Raw genomic sequence first — 17,352 nt, 5'->3', positions numbered from 1 at the left:
CCATGCACTCCATTCCAAGAGGCCTCTAAGAGAGTTCAACCAAGAAAACAGGTCACGCTGCCTATTCATTCATTCAGCATCACACCTACTGTGCACATCTGGGGACACAGTGCCAGGCAAAACAGACAAGGACTCTGCCCTCAGGGAGCTTCCATTCTAGCGGCGAGAGGACAATGAGTGCAGATGACATAACATTCATATAACGACCATCCTCAGAAACAATGCTTATCCTACAGCCATGTGCCAGATGCTGTCTAGACGCTTCACAAAGAGCACGTTTCCACTCCCCTGTTAACCCTGCTTTACAGAGGAAGAGACTGAGGCCCAGAGAGCTGACAGGTGAAGGGATTTTCCAAGGGCACAGAGCTGGCAACATAAGGTAGTAATAAATGCTATTAACAATTCTCGTCTTGCAGTAGGAATAACCAAGTCGTGCCATGGAAACCTGTCTTTAAACAACATTAATTCTCACTGCCGAGGAAACCCCCTCCGCCCCTTGCTTCCCAGAGGTCACCCAGAAGATAAGATATTTGAGGGGGTAATGTGGATGTCTTCCATTCAGCCAGGAGTTCCTTTCCCTAAAGTGTGCCGCACAGCCAAGATGATTTCACACCTAAAAAGGTTGACTAAATGTGGTTTATTCACTAACGAGTCTTCAAGGATGCGACTAGAAGACCACCATGTCAACTAAAACGTCAGCATCATTTTGGGGAATTCCTCCTAATGATGGCCGGGACATGGGCCAAGTGATGTAAGTCACACAGAGAGCACCTGTCACGCGGAGGTGATCCACTTCCTTACCCTGCGCAGGTGCCGGCTGGGCTTCCCCCTTGTGACGTTTCCCAAGAAGAATTGAGTACCAAAAGGAGATTGGCCATGTAATACTCATCATAAATAAAATGAACACACCATGGACAACCTCCATTCGAGTACCTGACTTGGGTGCTCGCTTCCAGCGCGTCCCAACAGCAGGCCTGAGGACGGACGGGATACCAAGAGTCAGGAAGGTGGCAACACACCACCCACGAAATAAGCTCTGCGGTCCGGGCCGCACTCCGTCCCTTACTTGCAATTAGCACCTCTTGCAGGAAGCCATTCAGGGAGGGAAGTGCCACAGCAGAGAGGTCTGCAGAGCACCATCTGTGATACATGAAGAGAGGACAGCAGGGAAGACAGCAAGACGGCGTCTTGTCAAACACGCAGTGAGCCGATGAGGGAACTGCTGCCTCTTTCGAGGAAACCGCCATGGTGAGCAAGCAGGACGCCTGCAGGTGCACGACCCACCAAGAAGAGTGTGCACACTGTCACCCTCACTGTGCGTTCAGGCATTCAGACACCAGTTCTAGTTCCTAAACTCGGCACCACCCGAGGGTGCTTTAAGTCTAGATTTAATGCTTTCAAAAGGGTCCACTATGTAGGATTTGTCAAAAAATAAATTGAATTTATCATGGAAGACCTCTCCACCAGTACCACAGAGTAGCTCTGATAAGAAAAGCCCCACTTCTTCCCCAAAGCTGGCACCATCTCTAGAAACCTCCCCAAGGATGGGGCACACACAGGGTTAGGGCCGGGGCACACTACTGGGTCGGCTATGGTCAACGGTCCCTTTGCTTACCCTGGAGAGGAGCTGACACCAAAGTCCCACCCTGAAGTGAGACTCCGCTCCAGGAAGCCCTCCAAGGCGGGATTTGGTACTGAAAAATAGGTCAACCGTGTATGATTCGTCACAAATAAAGCGAAGGCAACACGGATAACCTATCTTCAAGTACCACATGCTAGCACAGACCCAGTGTCAGTGCCTGTTCTCCAAAGTTGGCCTCCTCCAGGAAGTCCCCCTAGGAGACAGTGAACATTGAGGGTTAGCACACGGACAGCAAGAGGGTTGAGAAGAAAGCACACGCCCCGTATTCAACCATCCCATCCTGGACCCTGCAGCCATCCAGACCTCAATGCCTTTGCCAAGGTGGGTGCATGTCTAAGGAGCACTGCCAGGGAACCTGATGGTGGAGAGGCCAAGTGCACAGAAACTCAGCATTTGGATCAGAGCAGGGCACATTCCCTCATCTCACATTAGCATCAAGGCTGACAGTAACGATCCTTTCCTTACACAGGCCTTGTGTCCAGGAACCCTCCAAAGCTGAGTCCATGACAAAGAGACTGACTTTACAATACTGATCATAAAGAAACAAACAGCATTGAATGCAAACTTTATTAGACCATGGCATGGCACTGACCTCAGAATCATGGCCTCATCCCCAAAGGTGAGCATAATTTCCAGGAAGTCTTCCTAAGGATAGATCGCATGTTTGGGGTTAATGGTACATCATATACGGTTTTTCAAAATCTTCCATTGTTAACAGAAAATTCACATACCTGGCCAGTGGCGCTGACTCCCACGACCATCTCAGAAGTGGCATTGCCATAAGGCATCCTGCCAGGGTGGAAGGTGACACTGAGGAGGGGGCATCTGGGTAGGATTGTTTTAAATAGACAAATGCACAGTGCAAATGACAACAGACTGATGTGCAGGCAGATGGCAGCAAGGGGCCAGATGACAGACTTTCTTCTCCTCCAGTACACAATGAAATGAACAAAACAGATTATTTCACCAAAGAAAAAACCAACACCTGGAGTAGAAAAGTGCTCATAAAATGAATAAATCCTTGAAACAAAAGAACAATTAAATCTACTCATCAAGAAGGCATACTATGATTCAGAAAAACTAATGAATAAAAACAGTGACTGAGTCATAACCCGGTAAAGTCATCAATATTCAAGACTAAAGAAAGAATCAGGAAATCTAAGCAGGAAAAAAAAAGTTCACTCATCCAAGGGGAAAGCAGCTGTCCACAGGCTTGTCCACAGCAGTGGTTTAACACCAGAAAGCAATGGAGGCAAGTTTACAAAGTTCAGAGGGAAGAAACTGGGAGCCAAGAATGTCATGCCAAGTTCACCCATCATTCAGCTCAAAGGCTCCATCCCAGCAACAAGCACTGATAGGGAACCCTCTCCTCCACAAATATTGAGAAGTGTTGGATAAAATGCAACCGCAGCCAAAATATCAATTCCCAAGTAAACATACAGCTGAAAGGCAAAACCTTCAGGTGTTAATGAAAAGAATTAGTTCAGAGCAACATGTTTGCAACCTGCCACTAAGGGATCTAAGGGATGCTGTGTTGGCTAGAGGCTCCAAGGGTCTATAGTCAAGTTCAAGTACAAACAGGATGAAAAGACATGACCGTGCATCCAGGAGAAGTTGATCTAGGAAGGGAAAGGGGAACCAGAAAATTTTATAATGGCCAGGGATAAGAGAATTTGTCATTTTTAGGGAGTGGATAGATGAGGTCTCCTGTGAGATACCAAAGGTTCAGGACAAAGATATGGTGAGGACTTATGCCAGCCATATGTCTGGGAATCCTTAAGCCAACAAAATGAGCTGAAAAACTGGTACCAACTGGTAAATTCCTTGGGGTGCCAGGCAGAACCAAATGCAAACTCATGTGCATAGGGATTGAAACAAAACAGAAACATCTAAGTGCTCAACTGATAATAACCTCACAACACAAAGCTACAAAACCATGAAGAAAAGCACCATCATGAGAGTCAACAGATTCAACAAAGAAAGGGGCTTGTATCCCTAAAGCTGAAAGAAATTATACAATAAATATCTTTAAAGTGACTAAAGAAATTTTAAAAACTTGAAATCATAAAGGCCAAATAGAACAGAATGAAAAGAGAAATGGACAGATGAGAAAAGGTATAAGAGCAATGGTCAGACATTCTCAGAGATGAAATACCTCACAGAACATAGTACCTCAAAGTCTTTCCAACAAGGTTTGTGAAGATCACTAGATAAAATAGTCCAGGTAAGTGAGGGCTACATGGAGAAACCACATTAAGACAGCTAGTGAAAGCCTCAATGCAAAAAACGGTGGACAATAGCTATAAATTTCTGAGAAAAAACAAGCAGGCTGAGACTTTTATACCTAGTTAAGCTGTCCCTTGTGCATAAAGAGATACATACTCTCAAATGCACAGGAACTCAAGGGTAGTGTCTATGAGTATTCTCACAGAAACAATAAGATCAATTCCATTGAGAGATAAATTAAAGTTAAAAACTAAAGAATGGAGAAACCTCAGTTAAAAAAAAACAAACCTTGTGGTCAGAAATGAATTCATTTAAATATAGAACTATGACAAAACACCTGCAAGAATTATAGTTCTAGAACAAATTGCAGATATTTATAATGTAAAATTAGAGTGTATAACTGAGAAAAAGCAGGAGATAGTAAGCAAAGGAAGAATAAGAGTGCTGACTTCTTTATCTTTCTGAACTAGGAGTGAAATTGAAATAGTTAAAAACCATAACAATCCTAACCACTTAATTTTTACACTCTAATTTTTCTTAATTTTACAGGGATCTTTTAGGAGTTGCTACCTGTGGTGGTAAAGCAAGAAACATTTATCAGTCATTTCAATCTCCTTTAGCTTGTTTTTTATGATAAATTCAAGTAAAATTATAGTTAGCATTTTTAATAAAATGATTAGGTACAGTGTGATCTCATATTTTCTCTGCGTCTGTCTTGTTTTTCTATTTGCATGTATGCTCAGACAGGTGTATGAAATTTCTAAAGCCCTTAATGGTTATTTCTGGGTGCCAGAGAATTGGGCAATTTTCCTTCTTTTTCATTTAGATTTTTCCACATCGCTTGAATTTTATTAAGCATGTGTCATTTTCATAAATATGGTAATAAGGTAGAATAATTATCCTTTTTGAAAAGAAAAACAAGAAATTGAAAATGCAACTGTCTTCTGTTCTTAAATTTGCTGTGGCCTCCAGATCAACAGATGTGGTGAATCACCCTTCCAGTGAGTCCCCAAAAATGCTGAAATCAATGCCCCTTCCCTGAATTTGTCAACATGTCTAAGAAGTCCTTCCTCCATGATAAGATTTAATAGTGAAAGAGAAGAGAACTATACATTGTTTTTCTTAAAAAAAAAAAAACCACAAAACCACAGAAGCATCATGGGCACCACCACTTCCTCAGTCACAGAGGAGTCTTGAGCACAGATCACATGCTTCTTCCCCAGGAATGCACTGGCTGAGGATTAGGAGTGCTAGCAGCGCCTACCCATTGGTTCCAGGGCCACACACATGTTCAGTTGCACTGGTGTGGAACCAACATGAGTATGGTGTCCCCTACATCGGCATCAGGTCCAAGAAGACACCTGGTGAGATCTGATACCGAAAAGAGGTCGACCGTGTATTGGGCATCATTAAATAATGCGAACTCACCACGGACAACCTCCCTCCGAGTACCATGAGGTGGCACTGCTCGCAGCATTCCTGCATCTTCTGCACAGCCTGGGCAGCTTGGGAGTGGCCTCTGAGGGTGGATGGGACCCTGAGGATGAGTGGACCAGGTGGCTCAAACCCATGCTCTCCAGCCAACCCCAGGTTCACCAAGCCAGGATTAGTGTGCACAGAAATACCACTTCCTGTGCTCAGCTGGCCATGCAGGCAACATTTAATAATGCAAGGATGTCAGTGGCACATGAGTCATTAAAAATGAAGCAAACCACACAGAAATGTGTGTGCAAAAGCAGGCTAAGCACTGCCTCCTTGGTAAACCTGGGATTCCCTTAAAGGAATTCTCTGGAGGGTGTAAGGCTGCTGCGGGTTAGTAAACCAGGGGTCACACAGAGTCCTGTTTCTGTTTTCTTCTGTATCCCGAGGGCTGACTAATAAAAGATGCTTCTAGATGCCCAAGATTCAACTCCAAGGTTGAATTTGATAGGAATAAAAAAAGAAGTCAGCCATGTGTATTTCAATCTTAACTTTTAAAAAATTAGGGCAACCCAACAACCTCTCTTGATTTTCCTAAAGTTGGTAGTGCCCCAGGAAGTTGTTTGAGGGTCAGCTTGGACTCTAAAGTTAGTAGGTCAGTCACATGCATCCTCAGCAAAATGCTTGCCATGGGTTCAGCCATCCAGAAACCTACCTTGGAAGCAGCACTGGCTCAGGAAGCCCTCTGAGGCAGAATTTGACACTAAAAGAGAGGAGAGCCGTGTATGACTCGCTTTGATGAATCGAATTCATCACGGCCAGCCTCTCTCCAAGTACCACACATGAACACTGGTGAGAAATCCATTGCCTGTCTGGCAGAGGTGGCCGCCCTTCTCGGGAGTCCTGTTAGGAATGGGTGGGATAGCGTTGGGTAGTGGGCCGAGCCGAGTGACATACACCCACATTAAGTGCATGCTCACCCGAGGCGCACTTACCTTAAGGGAGTGCTGAGGGCACTGCCTCCTCCCCAGCAGCAAGGATGCAGTTCGTCCTCCAGGACAAGACAGGGAGCTTTTGCGTTGCTCACTAGTCCCTGACAGAAGAATCATGCCGCTTCCCAAAGCCGCACTATCTCCATGGAGACTCCTAGGGAGAGACAGGATGCTGGGTATTAGAGGACGATGGGACAGACCTAACAAACGCAGCACATGCTCTGGGAAGAAGGATTCAGTCACACACCCAGGAGAAAAGCTGGCCCACATCAGGTCCCTCAACAGAAGACAACATGGCGTCCCACATCGGAAGTCAACACTTCAAGGAGGCTGTCACAGTGGTGAAGGGGCTACCAAGGCTGACTCACTGCATTTTAAGTAAACATACACCCCCAAGAGCACGTGTCATCCCGGTCCACCAAGCAGTCACAGCAAGTCCATGGCCACTTCCCCAGAGTTGGTGGGAGCTCTAGAAAGTCTTCCTGGAGTGGGAGTGATGCTGAGGGTTGGTGACTAGGTGGCCCACAGGGTGAACACAGTGCATGCCCCTCTGGTCAACCAGTCACACACCCTGGACGGTGCTGACACCAACATCTCTTCTGGAAGTCGGCCTGGGGCCCAGGGAGCCTCTCTTCAAAGTCTTGTGAGGTGACGCTGGTGACAGAACCACAGCTGATTCCCCAGAGTTGGCGAGACCCATGGGAAGGCCTCCTATAGGTGCATGGGATGCTCGGATTATTGGGCCAGGTGACTTACAGCTAGGTCAGCGCATTGTCCATGGCCTGCCATCCATTCTTGGCTTTTCCATATGGTTGACACAAAGACTATCTTTCCTGAAGCTGCCATTGTGTCCAGGAAGTCCTTAGAGGTAGCATTTGGTACTGAAAAAAGTGTTGTCCGTGAATGATTCGTCATAAGTAAAGCGAATCCACCACGAACAACTTCTCTTCAAGTACCACAGAAAAGCAGAGACAAGACAGACAAGGAGTCCCCTTCCACTTCTCCAAGGGGAGTGGCTGCCAACCGCCATCCTGTGGACAGAGTGGACACCGAGCATTAGTGAGGCAGCTGACAGGTGTCCTAGAACACCCTGGAGTTTGGGCAACCCTTCACTCACCTCCCTTGGAGTGGTGCTGGCACAGTTCCCCTTCCCTGGAGTTGAAATTGTGGTCCTGAATCCGCATGTGCAAGGTTTAGAAATAAGAAGAGGGAGGCCACTTGTCACAGGCCAGGAGCACTCCACAGTGTGTAGACTCCAGGGTTTCTGAACAGGGCCTTGGACTTCTCAACAGAGCATGCTGACTTATCCGTCAAGCACATCAAGGTGCCAGCCAAGCTCCCGCAGGGCCCACTGAACTAGGGAGGTCCAGAGGGAGCCCCCTTTTGCGACTGCAGGTGCCCCTAGAGAAACTGCCCAGCTCAGGCACGCCAGCCCCCTGGTGGGTTCCCCATCACTGCCCTGGGTAGATTCTCTATCAGTGCCCTTGTGGTGAGAGTGATCTTTCCAACAGAGACCACGCATCCCCCCTGCTCACACCCCTTCCAAATCCCCCATCTCACTCAAAATAAAACCTGGAGTCCCGCCTCTCCCAGCTCAGACCCAGCGACTCCCAGCAGCTCGGTTCAATCCCACTGGCCTTCTTGCATTTTCCTAAAGATGCCAGGGGGCTTTCCATGGGCCTTTCCCTCCTCCTGAAATGCTCCTACCCCAGACTTTCCTCTGGTCCACCCCACTCCATTCCCACCCACATCCTCAGAGAGAGCTTTCCAGACCCCTGTATTTAACACAAAGGTCCACCTGCTTTTACCTCTTTCTGTCACTGTAACTCGCTTTCCCTTTCTCCATAAAACCTAGCAGTGGACAAAATTACACTTCCTAATTCATGTGTTCTCATCTGTCTCTTCCACCAGAATGTAAAGTCCACATGAGCAAGAACTTGATTTCATTCGCTGCTCTATGCTAAGGTCCAGAACCACCTAGAATAGAGTGTGCACTCCATCACTAGTTATGGAATGACCAAGTCATTCCTTGTTATTTGATCAACTCATGAACCATGTAGTTATGCTAAAAACAAAAAGAGAGAACTTTATCAAAACAAAATCATGGTGGCCAAAGTCACCAACCTTCTCAACAGCCATTACGGCCATGGGCCGGACACAGCTCTGGCAGGAGAGTGAGCTCAGGGAGACGCCTCAGAAAGAAAGCTCAGACTGCTCAACTAACTCTCCACAAACTCCAACAGATGTGGATGCCAAGTCTCCCCAGAGGGCGATGCTGCTTCCAGAAACCCTTCCCTGGCAAGATTTGACACTCAAAAATTCTGCCCTGGAACAAAAGCAATAATGATGACCAATTACCTATCAGTCAGTCCGGCTGATGACAATAGCACTAGTGAGCCAGCATGTCTCCAGGGATTCATCTTACCAAGGGTGAGGGTCACTTGGAGCAGGTGACAGACGTCTTGTGTGAATGGGCTTCTCACTGGTCAACTTCCCCCAAAAATGTAGTGCAGACACCAAAGCCCCTTCCAGAAAAATCACAGCCTTGGAAGCAACCATCTTCCTCAGAGATTCGATTCTGGTCATGGCTGTGGCACATGAAGAAGCTCGTGCACTGCGATGGCCCGTTCACATACATACCTTGGGTGGGAGGTGAAGCCAAGACCTCCTGCCTGAAGGCGGGACACTGTCCAGGAAGCCTTCCAAAGCAGTATTTGATACTGAAAAACTGGATGTCCCTGTATGATTCGTCATAAATTAAGCGAACACAGCAGGGATAACCACTCTTCAAGTACCGAAGGCTGACGGTGACGGCCCACGTCTTCACCAGTCTGCCTTCCTTCCAGCTAGTCCGCCTGAGGATGAATTGGGGATGGAGGGTTAGGAGAGTTGAGGGGTGCACAATGTCAATTAAGCCCTTGCTTTCCAGCCAACCATGCATTCTTGCCCCTGGAGAGGGACAAAGGGCAACAGCTCCTTCCAGAAAGCTTCCCCGGCAAGATCCATACTCAAAAAAGGCACCAACTCTCCCCGAGGAGACTCGGCATAAAGAAAGCAAACCCGGCAAAGAGAAGGCCCTTTCAAGTGCCAGATAACAGCATGGCCTAGGAAACTACCACCTCTTCTTCCAAGCTGATGTGGCCTCCAGAAGTCACTGGATAAGTAGGGACTGTGGATCAATTGACATACACCATTTATAAAATGTACGTTCTCTGATCAACCATCCATTCCCCTATCATGGACAGCACCCTACCTCCAGGTCAGGGTCCTGCCGAGGGACCTCTCCGGGGAGTTTGTCCTGAAAAACAGCAGTCCAATATGATGAGCCACAAACCCAGGCGAGGCCCCACGGTCAGCCTCAACCCTGCTCTGCCCCCGAGGCCTCCAGAGCCTGGAGGCCTCAGCATGTGAGTCTTACTCCAATGAAGACACAGGCTCTGCCATGGGTCATCCTTACAAGTATTTCACGAGGTGCTGACATCAATGCCTCCTTTAATAATTCCTTGGAATTATATCCAGGAAAGAGGTGATGCTGAGTTGCATTTGTAGCAGAGAAAGCATTGCAGAGTGAACCTGCCACTGACGAGACCTCCCCAGGTGTGTCAGAGGAGTCCCCCTGCCTCCTCTTGTAGGTAGCCTGGATGCTGAGGGTCAAGGACAGAGAAAGTCTGTGACCTGGCTTGACAATCTGCCCTGTGGCCTCTGGCCCTGCAGCACCTCCTGGACTGTGGCCTAGTGCTGATGGCCAGAACCTTTCCCTGGAGTTGCCCTCCCTTCTGGGGGACTCTCATGGGCAGGCTGCATGGATAACGAGAATTAATGAGCCATTTAATAGGTATCATCAATTCAGCCCCCTCTCTGACTGGGACACGGAGTGGGGCTGAGCACTTAAACGGTCTTGCCCAGAAGTCCCCCAAGGACGGGTTGCTTGGGCCAGGGAACACTGGGCATCATCAGCAGACCCTCCCCCAGGTACCTGGTGATGGTGCTGACATAGACCTCCTCTCTGGCAGCGGGACACCTCCACATATTCTCCCACTGTGCAGGAATGAGGCCAACTGTGTGGTCTTTGTCATGAAAAATGCAAGAGTGCTCTGGTGGTTCCTCACCAAGCCCCACGCCGCGACACGAGCACATCGGGTCCCCCGGCCAGAGCCTATATCACTTTTAGGGCTTCTCCTGAGGTGGAATGAATTCTCTGGGTTAGCGGTGCAGGGAACACATTCGTCAACAAAGTTCATATCCCTGCGTCACCTCTGTGCACATACCTCAGGCGAAGCTGACAGTTTTCTTACTGTGAAGCCAGCACCCGCAGGCACCCATAAAGAACTGACTCCACACAGGGACCCCAGCGCACTGGCCACCTCAGATAGGACAAAACCACCGAGGCAGAGAGCAGTGGGGCTTTGCAGCCACTCCAGGATGCTGCCCCACACAGGGACCACATCCTGAAGGGGGCGGGGCTCGGTGCCACTGCCCTCCACTGTATTAGTCCATTTTCTGGCTGCTGATAAAGACATACCCAAGACTGGGCAATTTGCAAAAGAAAGAGGTTTAATTGGACTTACAGTTCCACGTGGCTGGGTAAGCCTCACAATCATGGTGGAAGGCAAGGAGAAATAAGTCAGGTCTTATGTGGATGGCAGCAGGCAAACAGAGACCTTGTGCAGGGAAACTCCGCCTTATAAAACCATCAGCTCTCATGACACCCGTTCACTATCACGAGAACAGCACGGGAAAGACCCACTCCCATGATTCAATTACCTCCCACCAGGACCCTCCCACAGCACAAAGGAATTTAAAATGAGATTTGGGTGGAGACACAGCCAAACCATATCATCCACCAAACTGGGGATCAAGGACAGCCTCCCTTCTCCATAATCAGGGGACATGCTGGAGTCCATGTTCTCCTCTCAAACCAGGTGCTGTGTGCAGGAAGCCCTCCGAGGCAGCATCACAGAGCCGAAGAGTCATTAGCTGCATGGTCTCCATCAGGAACGAGTGAAGGGAACCTGGCACTGTGCCAGTGTCTTTGAGTGCCAAGCAGTGGACCAGGAGACCCCACCAGGTTGGCTGGCAGAGGGAAGCTGACCTGAGGAGGAAGTGGCACTGGGCCAGTGACCTGGGTGAGGAGTGGGAACAGAGCCCAAGTCAGTCTGCCCTTCACACACCCAGAGAGGTGCTGGACTTCATCCAGGGAGCCACCCTGAGAGGAAAACAGGCTGTCCTCAAAGGAGTCCGCATGGAGGAAGTAACCTCTCCTCAAGTGTCCCAGTGGAGTGGTAAACCTTCTCCTTGCCCCCAGGGAGCCACCCTGAAAAGCACTGGGTCCAGAGGGTCTGTCCCAGGAAGGGACCTAGCCCTGTGGCTAAGCCGCAGGCCCAGCCACTGCGGGAAGGCACAGGTTGGCATTCAAAGAGGAGGGAACCTCACATAACTCACAAAAACACATTGCATTCACAGCAAACACAGCAAAGCAACCCAGGGCTCTTCCCCCCACCAGCCTCACTTCCAGGAAGCTTCCCTCACACAGCACGGAGCCGGGGCAGGGGCTCTCAGCTCACACAAGGCACACACTCTCACGTCTCCTGTGGGGGCGGCCCTCCGAGGCAGAGTCTGATATTCAAAAAGAGGTTAACCATGTATTATTCATGATGAATGAAGCGAACATAACACGGATAACCTCTCCTCAAATATCCTTGAATAGTTCTGAAACGAAAACCATGGCCTCTTCCCCACCGTTGTCTTTGCCTCCAGAAGATTCTTCTCGGGATGAGCTGAATCCCAGGGTTGGAGCAGGGAGGTGTTCACATCCTGCAAAGAAAGCACACATACTGGCATCGACCTTCCATTCTCGTACCTCAGTCTTAGGGCCCAGGCAGCCCTGGCACCAAAGTCGAAACCCTGACATTGGAACCATGCTCAGAAAGACTTCTAAGGCAGGTTCCATTAAAAATATATGAAAGCTTCCTCCACGGATTCCTGAAAGACGGGATTTAATGATGAGAACCAGCAGAATGCATGTCAGAGATAAGCAAAGCCATCATGAAGAATTCTGCTTCCGATAAAATGGGGTGTCACTGATCCCTGAAGACAGGGTCCCTACCGCAGAGATGGTCTCAGTTCCTGGAATTTCCTCCCAAGGACTGCTTGGAAATGGAGGGTCACAGAACTCCAGGGCCCAGGACATCAATAACGAATAAGCGTGCCGTTGACCCGCACCCGACAATCTTGCAGCAGCTTGACACCGGCGGCCCCTCCCTGAAGCAGGTCTTGTATCTGGGAAGCCCTTTGAGGCATGATTTGAATTTAAAGAAAAGTAATCTCGTGATATTTATGCATGTGAAGGTGAACCCTTGTTCACAAACCAAAGCATGGCACATTGATTCTGGGCTGTTCTCCCATGACGGACGGTATATGGCATGTGGGGAGACAGGGGACACACATCACAGGGAAAGCACCTGGTCTCCAGCCCCAAACCACTGCGAGTGTTGTCCACAGACCGGCGGTATTAGCATCACTTGAGAACTTGCTAAAAATGCAGAATCTTGGTCCCTGAATCAGAATCTGCTTTTTAACAAGATCCCTAGGTGATGAAAATCTTAGGAGCATTTTTAAAGTCTGAGAAACACTACTCTAGCCAACAATTCATATGCACACAAACACACACACACACACACACACACACACACACACACACCCCAGAGGTGCTGTCGACCACAATGTCTTATTCCATGAGAGTCTGTCTAAGATGGGGTGGTTCCCAAGGAAGGCATGAAGCCATGCCACGTCCACCAAGAATAATCCAAATACCCAACAGGCAGCTGCTTAAGAGTTGCCAAAAAGTAGTAATAGTAACAGGAAATGTACGGAGTTTTTACTAATGTTTGCATTCCCTACAGGAAGTGTTTCGTGCTCAGAATGAAGGCTAAAGATAGGGGAGGCTGGACCCAGGTGCCCTGGTCCACCATCTATCTAGAGAGATGCTTGACCCTGGCATCTCTCCAGGGAATTCCTCGTGGCTAAGATTTAATAACAAGAAGAGAAAGAGAGATGAAATAATTGTGAACATCTTCCAATAAAACGATATGGCACCAAGCCCCTAAATGGCATCTCCACCCCAAAGCTAGCATTTGTCCAAGGAAATCACACTGGTGGCTTGCATTCTGAGATCACTGGATTCATTATTATAAATCATCAACACAGTCACACTCCATGGTGGGGCAGGCACCGATGTCCCCTCACTGAAGTCAGCACTGTGCTTTCAAAAACTTCTGAAGCAAATTTGGATACTAAAACAATGGTTGTCCGATATTAATCATCATAAATATAGAGACCATACTACGGACAGCCATTCTTTAAGCACCAAAGAACTGTGCCATCAAGAAGAGCTGGGCATCTTCTCCAAAGTGGTGTCTCTTCCAGAAAGTTCTTCTCAGGTAGTCCAAACAATCAGGATTAGCAGGTCAGCTTCACACACTGAGAGTCAAGCCCATGCCTGGGGGTCAGTCACACTCTTGGGTAGGGGAAGGGGGTCTGGCCCCAATGATCTCTCCCTAAGGTTTGCTTGATGTCCAAGAAGAGCCTCCAAGAAGCAGGATTTGATAAGTCGCTTGAATGCTGCGTCACCCACAACACACACCCATGGCCAATGCAAATCCCTGGCAGCACCAAGGAGTCCCAGTGGCCCCCTGCCAAGCATGGCCCCGCCTCCAGGGTTCTGAGGTTAGGGCGCAAGTGTCCCCACCACAAACCAACTGCATGCGCCCTCATCCCCACCCAGGCGTGAGTCCCTGGGAAGGGCTGATGCGTGCATCCCTTTACAGAACTTGTCATGGCGTCCAGGAAGTCTGCAGAGGCAAGATTTGATACTCAAAAAGAAATTGTCCTTGTATGATTCATCATAAATAAAGCGAACACACCAAGGATAATTTCTCCTCAAGTATGAAACAGCAGCACGGACAGGAACACCACCACCTCCAGGTCTTTGGCTCAAGGTTAGATGGTGACTGCTACGTGGCAAACCCAGTCACACAGGCGCTCGTGCACACACACCACGCACACACAGGCGTGCACAACGCATGCCCCATGTTTGACCTCTCTTTAAGCACCGGGGAAGCAAGATGCCATAGACTCCTCACTCAGCTTGGCATCCTCGCTCAAGACTTCTTCAAAGCACGGATAGTGGCTGAGGTCAAGAACCCAGGGACTGTCTCTCTTAAGTGGAGCAAATGTTCTCGGCACCCCTGCTGACCCCCACTGCATGTGGCATTCTGTTTCGAAAGCCGTCGTGAGAATGGCTTAGCTGCCAAGCATCAAGAGCATCACTAGCCCCCATTGTAAACATTGTGTATGCTCCGGGCTTCATAGTCCATTCCATACCCAATGAAGGACTTGACTTCCACGTCTTGACACTGTTCCAAAAACCCACGGAGAGATTTTAGTCATAAGACCACCATCACCACCACCAGTGATAGTTTCACAGCACACAAGGGTCCTGGCTACCACCTACGAAGCGCTGACCACCGGGCTCTGCTCTGAGCCGTGTACAAGTCTTAACTCATTCAGCCCCAGCAGCCCCACGAAGTAGATGCCAATGTGATTCCCCTTTGACATGTGAGACAATGGGCACAGCACGATGAGATCCTTGCCCAAGGTTGGACGGTTAGTAAATGTCAGAGGTGAGATCCAAACACAGGAAATCGAGCTCCAGAGTCTGCGCTCTTGATACTGAAAAAGTGGATGACCCTGTACGATTCGACATGAGCAAAACGAACAGGACAGGGATAACCACTCTCCAAGTACCAAAGGTTAGCACGGAAAAGAAAGCCACTGCCTTGGGTGGACTTGGTACGTCTTCAAGGCACGGTCCTGGGGATGAATTAGATGCTGAGGGTTAGTGGACCGGGTCACATACCCCAAGCAGAACATGCACACTCACGTACCGAGTAACAGCAGGGACCACAAAGCCATTACCCCACACGAGCGCCACCCCAGCCATCAGCCCAGGCTGATGACTGCCTGCTCAGGAAGCAGGGACCCAGACCACACACATCGTGCATGCTTTTGGCCCCGCCCACACTGCACCAGGAGAGGGGATGTCCCAGAGGCCACTGCCTTCCCTAAAGTCGCCCAGGTGCTCGTGAAGTCCTCTCTGTGAAGTGGGGACCCCTGAACGATGTCCCACACACAACGGATACACACGGTCATGCACACACATACCGCATCCCTTGCTGAGTGTGGACTGGGTCCAAGACAAGGTTTGATACTCACAGAGAGCTTGCCCTTGTATATTCCATGTCAATAAACCGAATATACAAAGGGCAACCTCGCTTTAAGTACCAAACAATAGCACTGGGCGGGTTCCTCACTATCATTCACGGGGCCGGCCTCCTCTCCCGGGGTTCATCCTGGGGGGGGGGGGGGGTGGGAGATGCAGGATCAGCAGACCAGGTGGCAAACACCACCTGCCAGCTGTGTGCCCATAGGTCAGCTCTCCATCCCAAAGGGGCCGGGAAGGGGCAGATGCCAGTGCCCCTTCACCAGAATCAGCCTCATTTCCAGGCATCACTCAAGATTAGGACTTTTTCCTGAAAAGGAGATCTACCCCACGGGCCTTCCTGGGCACACACAGAGCTCAGCTTCTCACTTTCTATAGGAACTCCCTGGGGTGGGACCACCATCTCCTTCCCAGTGTGGGCACCTCTCCAGGAAGTTTTCCTAAGGATGCACTCAGCACCGAGGTCCCAGGCACTGGATGAATTTACACCTTAGACAAAGCAAAGGCCCTGTGGTCACCATTCCTTCATCCATCTCACAGAGCCATTGACACCAGTGTCATTCTCCATGCCAGCCCTCGCCCCACCCCTGCCAGAGGCTGGCATCGTGTCCATGAAGCCGTGCTAAGAAAGAGCACATGGTCAACACTAGTAAACCCCTCGTACCCCCAAGTAACTGAGGAAGCAGACCCACAGCCCATTCCCCACAGTGGTCTCTCCTTCAAGAAGGGGAGAGGAGCGGGAGCCGCCTGGTCCAGGTGGCAGGTTGTGTGACTCATTACCCAGGCATGGTGCTCACCTCTCTTCAGCTGGACGTTCGCTTTCCTTGGGCTGAGGATGCTGCGAATGCCCTTCCTGAAGCTGGCTTCGGGTCCAGATGACCCCCATGGCAGTCGGGGTGTAAAAAGCCGGCAGTCACATGGCCCGAGGAGTGTCTCCACAAACACAGAACAAGAGTCCCATTCTCAGGCGGCCATCCTAGGTGTGAGCAGAAAGCCGGCAGTCAGAGGCGGGGCACAGACATCGAGGCAGAAGCAGGCGCCCTCTGACCTCCCACATGCATGCACCTGGTGAGGGGCTGACAGCTCCCACGGCTCATCCCCAGCGCTGCCTTCATGGGCAATCACAAATGACAAATAGAAGCAAACCATTCTTACAGATTCAGCCTGGGGACTGCGAGCTGGATCATGAACACCCAAGCATCAAAAAAAAAAAAAAAAAGCGCTGATGAGCACACCTCAGCCCCTTCCCCAAGGTCAATACCACCTCCAGGAAGCCCTTCTGGGGCTGGCCTACCAGACTCGAAAACAGCATAGACAGAGCCAGTGCTCCGTGGTCCACCATCACTCCTGTCTGTGTTCCCCTTGAAATGATCCAACATCCAGGTCCCCCTTCTAAGGCTGATGCTGGGAACAGGAAGCCTTCTGGGTATGACTTGGTACCAAGAAGAGGCAGATCGATGTGTGATTTATCCTTAAAAAAGCAAACTACCATTAAACTTGGTGCACACAAAAAGGTCCCTCCTCTCCCACTGCTTCCAGGGAGTCCACAGGAAGAACCAGCATAGAGGTCAAAGGCAGAACCCAGGGGCAGCGTCACAGCCAAGCTCACGTTCCCGGACAGGGAAGCCAGCCCATACCTGAGAGGGGCTGACATCCGAGGCTTTGTCCTGGAGACAAGCAGGATATGAGTGTCTTCCCCGACAGAGTTTGATACGCAAATAAGAGTCTCCCCCTGTATATTCGCCATTAATCAAGTGAACATACAAAGGGTATCCTCTCTTTAAGTACCAAAG

The 17,352-nt window shown here is 49.5% G+C and overlaps 1 long non-coding RNA gene across 1 annotated transcript; it reads right to left on the bottom strand.

Moving 5' to 3' along the window:
- Positions 1-9,729: 9,729 nt before the first annotated feature.
- On the bottom strand, positions 9,730-16,384 carry LOC129013084 (uncharacterized). The gene is made up of 3 exons (XR_008493765.1): positions 16,357-16,384; positions 10,256-10,458; positions 9,730-9,923 (listed from the first exon to the last, which is right to left on the bottom strand). It is a non-coding gene; the product is annotated as an uncharacterized LOC129013084 (long non-coding RNA).
- Between the last annotated feature and the right edge of the window lie 968 nt (positions 16,385-17,352).

The sequence above is a fragment of the Pongo pygmaeus genome, chromosome 15 (assembly GCF_028885625.2).
Source record: "Pongo pygmaeus isolate AG05252 chromosome 15, NHGRI_mPonPyg2-v2.0_pri, whole genome shotgun sequence".
In the NCBI taxonomy this organism is placed as follows: Eukaryota; Metazoa; Chordata; class Mammalia; order Primates; family Hominidae; genus Pongo; species Pongo pygmaeus.
This window is presented reverse-complemented; position numbering and strand designations above follow the sequence as displayed.